Genomic DNA, 7528 nt, shown 5'->3' with positions numbered 1-7528 from the left:
GGGTTTGCGCGTGCTCGTGAATAACTTGGTTTTATTCGTACGTCATGGCGAAACACCTAATGACTCGGTGTCAAGGCGACTCGTTTGAAGCACTATGAGTCGACTCTTTTATAGATGAATCAACAGTTTTAAACACTGTACAGGGGGAATAAACAGGGGGGGGGGGGGGGGGGGGGATAAACAAGGAGGGCTAATAATCCAGGTGAAGGGGGCTAATAATTCTGACTTCAACTGTGCATTTCCATTAAAAAATTTGAGGGTCAGTAAGATTATTTCATATTTTGAAATCTCTTATGTGCATCAAAGCTGATTATATTGTGTTAGCCAATGAATGCTGTGGTTGCACTAATAGCAAACTGAGATCACAAGATTGTGTGGAAAACGGATGTCACACTGAAATGAGGAACAAACCTCTTTATAGCATTCAGGCCAAGTATGACCACACAAAAAAATTTTTTTAAAAATTGATGACGGCCAATTGATGACAATTCATGAACATCTGTAGGCATGGGCAATGTAAAAAAAAATATTCATTCATATATATATATATATATATATATATATATATATATATATATATATATATATATATATATATACATATATACATATATATATATATGAATGAATAATTTTTACAGCATTCCTAGAGGTCCTTGATTGAACATTCAGTCATATAAACATATAAAGTATATATATATATATATATATATATATATATATATATATATATATATATATATATATATATTTATTTATATATATTTTTTAATATGTGTATTTACGTTTATGAAAATGATTTCAATGTATAAAATCTTGTAAATAAAGATTAACCTCAATTGCTAAATGATGCACTTAAATAACTTGGGGAAACTGATGCTTCAGTGTAAGATACAGATGTGTAGGAGAGTTAAGCCATATAATGTTTCCTTAAACTGAGAATATCGTTTGTGAGAGTTAGGATGAAGACGAATTCAAACAACTCGAAAGTTCTGTGAATTATGCAACCAATCCACTGATTGAGAAACCAGAGAGTAATGTTGTACTAAGTATTTTCTAAAGAATCTTGGGCAAGAACTGGCCGTATGGAAGCAGACTTTACTTTCGAGGAAAATGATGCAAGATTATTCCATGTACTTTGTTGCTTTAAATGTATTTTGTTGTTTGTATGTTTTAATATTTAATGGGTAAATTGTAAGAAGAAAACCTCATGGCACCAGATTGTCAGTTTTTAAAGCACTTTTATGACTTTTTTACAGTTTAATGAAGCTACTCTCTTAATATTTGCACACCAAATAGTTCTATTTTGTAAATATTTTTTTTTGTTTATGAAATAATTTATCTTTATATTGTCTTTAAGACAATTAGTTGTAAATTTAGACGGAAAAATTTGGAAAAGTCAGTGAAACTCAGTATATGCTAAAATAAGTTAACATATGACCACAAAACCAGTCATAAGCGGTCATAAATGGGATGAATAAATAATTCAATGGGACGAGCTGAATAAGCTTCCCAGTGATGTATGGTTTATTAGAATAGGATAATACTTGACTGAAATTTGAAAACATGAAATCTGAAGGTTCAGAAAATCCAAATATTGTAACAATCAGCTTAAAAATAGTCCAAATTCTATGCTTAGTGAAAAAATATGCTTTGATCGATTTATGGAAGAAAGTTTACAAAATGTCTTTATTTAATATAATCATTCCTATGTAGCAATCTCAATGAGTTTTGAAATATACCTGGTCAACAAGACCAGGTTTTGTGTTCCGGGGTCACATACAAGATAAAAAACAGTTTTAATGTTTTTAAAAAATAGATTTTCTCTTACATCTACCTAAGATGGTATTTCAAACAAAGAAAATGTGTCAAGTCACATTAACGTCTACTGTACTGTATATCAGAGATGCCCAAAATAGGGCCCACAGGCCAAAGTTGGCTATTTGTATCCTTTGATTTGGCCCTCCATATTGAAACTGATTGGGAAGGGTAGGGAAATTTGAATGTTACCTTTGGTCTGTTTGATTTATTGTTAAGCTATAAAAACAAACAAAAATGAAATTAAATGTTTTAATTAAATGTTGTAAATAAAACAGATTTTTTAATAAATGCACATTACGTTCACACTGCAAAGCTTATGCCGAAGTCAGACTGCATGATTTTGAAAGTATTCGTGTCACAGGTGTTTTCACACTGCATGACTATCTGGGCTAACTTTTTGTCGTTGTTTTGTTTACACTGCAAGATAGATCGGCACCAGGAGGTTTCACAAAGTTCATTAAAATGATATATATATTCGAAAAATGTAAATGCTTTAGTAAATATGGCTTAACTAATATGTTCTTTTTATTTTTGATTATAATGAAATAAATTAGGGAATAACCTATGACAACTTTAATGTTATATAGTTTGCTATATTTACCTTTGGCCCACAGCTCTCAATCAAGCTTGATGTTTGGCTGTTCATAAGAAAAAGTGTGAGCACCCCAGTCTATTTACTGTTGTTTTTGTAGAATGTATGCAATATTGGTTGTTAAAGCCACTTTATGTGGACAAACAAGAAAATGATAGAAAAAAAACATCATATTCTTAAATGTGATACAAATGTTTTAGTTGTATCTTGCTTTGCTCTAACAACATCTCTTTTTTTGTTTAGCGTGCATTAATGTGGGGTCTGACAATCTGACTAACATCACAGAAGTGAAAGAGAACTTATCAAGCACCCAGATCTTTGTGGTCTTCATGTACCTCAGCATCTTCCTCACAGGCTTCGCTGGAAATGGGTTTGTCATCTTTGTACTTGGGTACAAAATGTAAGCAACAGTCAACTCCATTTGGTTTGTCAACTTGGCCGTTGCAGACTTCTTTTCCTCCTTTGCTCCAGTCTTGCGCATTGTGTCGGTCTTTGGAAAACCGTTGGGTGACTTTTTATCCAAGCTTCTCCCTTTCTTGACGGAGCTAAATATGTTTGCAAGCATTTTCTTTCTGACAGCTATCAGTCTGGACCGATGCCTTTGCACATGGATGATCACCTGGGCAAGGAATAACCGAACTCTAGTCAAAGCTAGGATCGTTTGCACGATCATATGGATTTTATCTATCTGTTGTAGCCTTCCTTTTGTCAACAATTTCTGCAACAGTTATCTAAACTTACAGTCTCTTTTCACATACAGGTTTATGGTGAGCTTCGTCATCCCCTTCCTTGTCATTTCTTCTTCAAATATAGCAATAGGAGTGAAAGTTAAACATCTAAAAGACGAAAGCATCTTAAATCTTACAATCTCATAATATCAGTGGTTCTAGCATTTTTCATATGTTGGTTTCCTTATCATGTTCACAAATTGTGTGTTATTTCATTTAATGCAGTGGAGAATGCCAGTGTTCAGGAAGTAATATCTAAAACGACACCTTTTGTGCTGTGCCTGGCTTTTCTAAACAGCTGTGTGAACCCCATTCTCTAAGTTTTCATCTGTGATAAGAATAAGAAAAAGCTTAAACAGTCTCTGCTGCTGGTGTTGGAAACGGTGTTTGCTGAAGATCAACTGGACTTCCTGAATGACAAGCACGAAGAAAGGCAGCAAGATTTTACTGACCAGCAAAAGACACTTGATTAAATCTAATTCTCCACAGCTGATTACAGTATATAAAAACTATATAATAAATGATGAGCGATAGAGATTAGGTGTCTCTGAATGTCTCTCAACAGTGTTTGGTTGCAGAATATCTGTTAATAAAGTTTAGCTAACAATTTACTTGAAAAGGATGTTCATTAGACTGTCACGAAACATTCATAATCATGAGATAACTCTATGAGTTTTAATGGATGCTTATGACAGCTGTGTCATTCACCGTCATGTTATTTTAAATGCAAATATGACTATTTGAAGATAATTGTTTGAGATGTTTTTGTTATGACACTTTGACATAACCAAATATATCATAATCTGTCACAGTCTGTCATGGTCAGCAGACATATCAGAGGCCACTCTACACCTCACATCTGTCACTCGCCTGGACTGCAAATCCCACAATTATCTGCACCTGACACCTGATTCTGATTACCACTGCACTTGTTCATGCTTATCACACTTCCCATGATTATTTGCTGCTGACATGTTGCGGATTACCCCTTATGGGTTACCTTTAATGCTGTTGTTTGCTCTTGTCTTGACCCTGCCTGCTTTGACTACTCTTTAATAAACCGCCTTTAGATCCTCATCTCCATTGTCATGCTTCAGTTTGTAACACTGTCTTTGTCATGACAACTTGACATTATCAAAACAACATAACTTGTCATAAATCTGTCATAAACATGATGGTCATCAAGCCTTTATAACGGTCATGAATTTTTTAACAGCATCATTAATATTTTTCTTGACATTAACTATGGTCAACCCAGGCTCATTCTGAAAACATACACCTATTTACATTTCCGGAGAGCGACAAATATATCCCAGGAGGTACAATTTTTGCAGTTTTTGTTTTCATGAATCCACCAGAAGCCGCTGTGTACACTTTTTGAGATCTTTAATTTTTGTTGCGAGTTCCATTTGCAGTCATACCACCCGTAGTGCTCATTTTAAAGAAGAAATGCAGCCTTAGGTACTTCTACATAATTTGCGATCTCCAGAAATGTATACTGGGGTACTTTTCAGAATGTAACTTATGTTGACTACAGTGGTACTAATTAAATTTGTCATTAAAATATCATTAAATGTCATTAAAAATTAATGACACTGTCACCCAATTATTTGACAAAGTACTGACTGAGAAATTTTTATGACAAGTTCATATTTTTCCACTTAGAGAAAAATATTCATGACACAATTATATACTCAGGCACTCAGGTTTGTTTGACGTCAGAGTTCAGTACGTTTAGATAGTGTGAACTTGTCTTCTGAACTCGGGTGTGTAACCGTGAACCATACCTGAGTCCGCCTGAAAGAGATGGCCTGGGGTACAGTTCGTGCAAACTCTGGTCCGGTTCACTTCTGATATGAATGTAATTGTACCAAATAACAGAAGTTACAACAATCTATCGTTTTGTGTGTGTTTGAAAAAAAGACAGTGTGAACAAAAAACCAACCGAAAATGAGGCAAGTGTCCAAGTCCAGGCAATTGAACCAAGTGTGTAAGTGCCCTTAATGACAGTTGTGCATGCATAAAATTTCTTTCATACTCTCAATACTTTTTATGCTTGCTGATTTGATTTACATAATTCATAATTGGCACGTCAGCAATTTGTTTAAGAGAACATAATGGCCTGAATTCATGGTGCATTGTTTCAGTGCACTAGAGATATTTTGGGATTGAGACAGCACCTAAAATGGCTCCCTAATCATTGGACTGACTACTGAACAACTGAGATGCACCCATTGACTTTTGTTGCTCTAATAACAGCTGTGGAAGTAGCCTAGCGCTCTGTGGTGAAGAAATGTGCAGAAGGAGGAAGTTGTCGCTTTTGTGGTTAATGAAGAGGATAATGTTGGTTCACAATAACATGCGTGGATAAACAATTTTATACAGAGAAGAATATAGTATGGAGCTTATCACATTTTAGTCCCGGAACTCAGACTGCATGGTTTGCAGCATATTTCAGGTTTTACACTTGTGCTCTGAATTTATAGTAGTACATTAAGATCTACCAGCATCGTCTCCTTTTGTTCCTGTTTTTATGGAAATGATGCGTCTCGCTACTCAGTTATCAAGTGTCAGCTGTCAAAATGGTGCTTGATTTAGGCCATTCTTACCAGAAAAGCTCAACACTATATCGACTTTAACATGTTAATGTATTAACATTAGAAATGGATGGGTTTTTTTCTATAAATTTTGAATTAAATCTACAAAACCTAAAATATTACATGTATCATATATGATTGTATAGATACAAGAGCAAAGGTTCTGCAAAAGTTTCCCTTTTTTGACAAATGATTCAGTATAGCACTTTTTAAATAACAGAACTGTGTCAATTGAAAATAGATTTCAGTAGAAGCAAATTTCTCTTCTAATCATCAGCTGTTGATTGGCAACTAAAAAAAGAACATAAATCAAAAAGGTTTCTATGGGCTTTAACCAACATACTATAGGCTCATTCTGAAAACATAGCCCTATGCACGTTTCTGCAGTCCACAAATTATGTAACCAGAGGTACGTATGGCTGCAATTTTTTTTTTTTTTTAAACAAACGCTATGCGGTGGTATGACGCCAATCCTTTTCGCTCTTACCAGACTGCTTACCTCCGTATGCATACAGAATTGCATTATGGAACATTGATCTTCATTGTCTTCCTAATAGTTTAAAGTAATATATTGTGTGGGTTTGTGTTGTAAATAAGGTTACACAAACATTTTAATAAACAGTATATTTTCTGTTATTTTGCAGACTTATTTCACTTTATACAATTTCAAACTACTAAAATGTGAATAAAAGCCACTTTGTTAAACTGAAGAGTTGAAAGTCCACAAAGCAAAGATTAAAATCCCATAATGCAATTCACAACAAATGGAAAACACCCTTGAATCAGAATATATAAAATGTTCATTAACAGATATTTTTTACAGTACAAAGTATAATGCTGCTATATAAATCTACTGTATGCCTTATATTAGGGGTCCCCAAACTTTTCATCCGGCGACCCCCAAAATAGCAATGCCAGTAACTTTCGAGTGCTGTAAATGTGCCAGAAAGTTTAACCTGCTTTAACTATATACTATGTTATCTTCAGTAGGTTATACAATCTGGTAATTCTAATGGTTTAATAAAATTAATTGGATAATTAGATTGTTGAAAATCACCAAGAGACCCCCCTGCATGCAGAAGGACTTTTTAATATGTCAGTAACCTGGGTCAACTGTATGCCGATATAAAATCGCCACGTTTAAAATCTGTTTTCTTAAAAAAATCTACTTCTTCACTGCCTTAATTATATAAGCTATAAAGTGGGTCTCAGAATGTACAAGAAGCACTGCATTAGGTAACATTTTTCCAATTCACGTCTTTAATTTAAAGTATTTAAATTTATTTTACTCCAGTATTTCCAACTGCCTTTCTGCACTAGCCTGCTCCCAAGTTTACAGTACTTCAATATCAATGCAATATTATGGACTAAAAAAGATCCGCTGTAAATGCTGTTTTCAGAGTGTACACATGTAGACAGGATAGTCTATACACAAACGGCTTTCTGACGCTACCTAACGAGTGAATCCAAGTTACCAAGAAATGCAGAGGTCAAAGTTATTTTATGATTAGCGCATGCCTTACCTCATCATTAGTATAATAAAGTAATGTTTAGTTCATTTATTAACCAGTTAAACTCTGCTGCTATTTTAGGATTTTCGCCTAGATTTTGGGCCTACCCAAATTTAAATGCTTTCCAAATCCACATGCAGAGGTGTAAATGCAAAAATTTGGAATCATTTTAAAGAAAACCCTTTGAATTTTCATAAAACACTATTGAAAATGTTTAAAATAACTGTAGATGTTGTCTGTGTTATAATAAACACTTTTAAAAAAGAGGCGCTTTTTGTA

The 7528-nt window shown here is 34.1% G+C and overlaps 1 pseudogene; it reads left to right on the top strand.

Annotated features, from left to right (window-relative positions):
* Nucleotides 1–2634: 2634 nt before the first annotated feature.
* On the top strand, nucleotides 2635–3684 carry LOC137487701 (C3a anaphylatoxin chemotactic receptor-like; annotated as a pseudogene).
* Nucleotides 3685–7528: the final 3844 nt, after the last annotated feature.

The sequence above is a fragment of the Danio rerio genome, chromosome 15 (genome assembly GCF_049306965.1).
Source record: "Danio rerio strain Tuebingen ecotype United States chromosome 15, GRCz12tu, whole genome shotgun sequence".
NCBI classification, from domain to species: Eukaryota; Metazoa; Chordata; class Actinopteri; order Cypriniformes; family Danionidae; genus Danio; species Danio rerio.
This window is presented reverse-complemented; position numbering and strand designations above follow the sequence as displayed.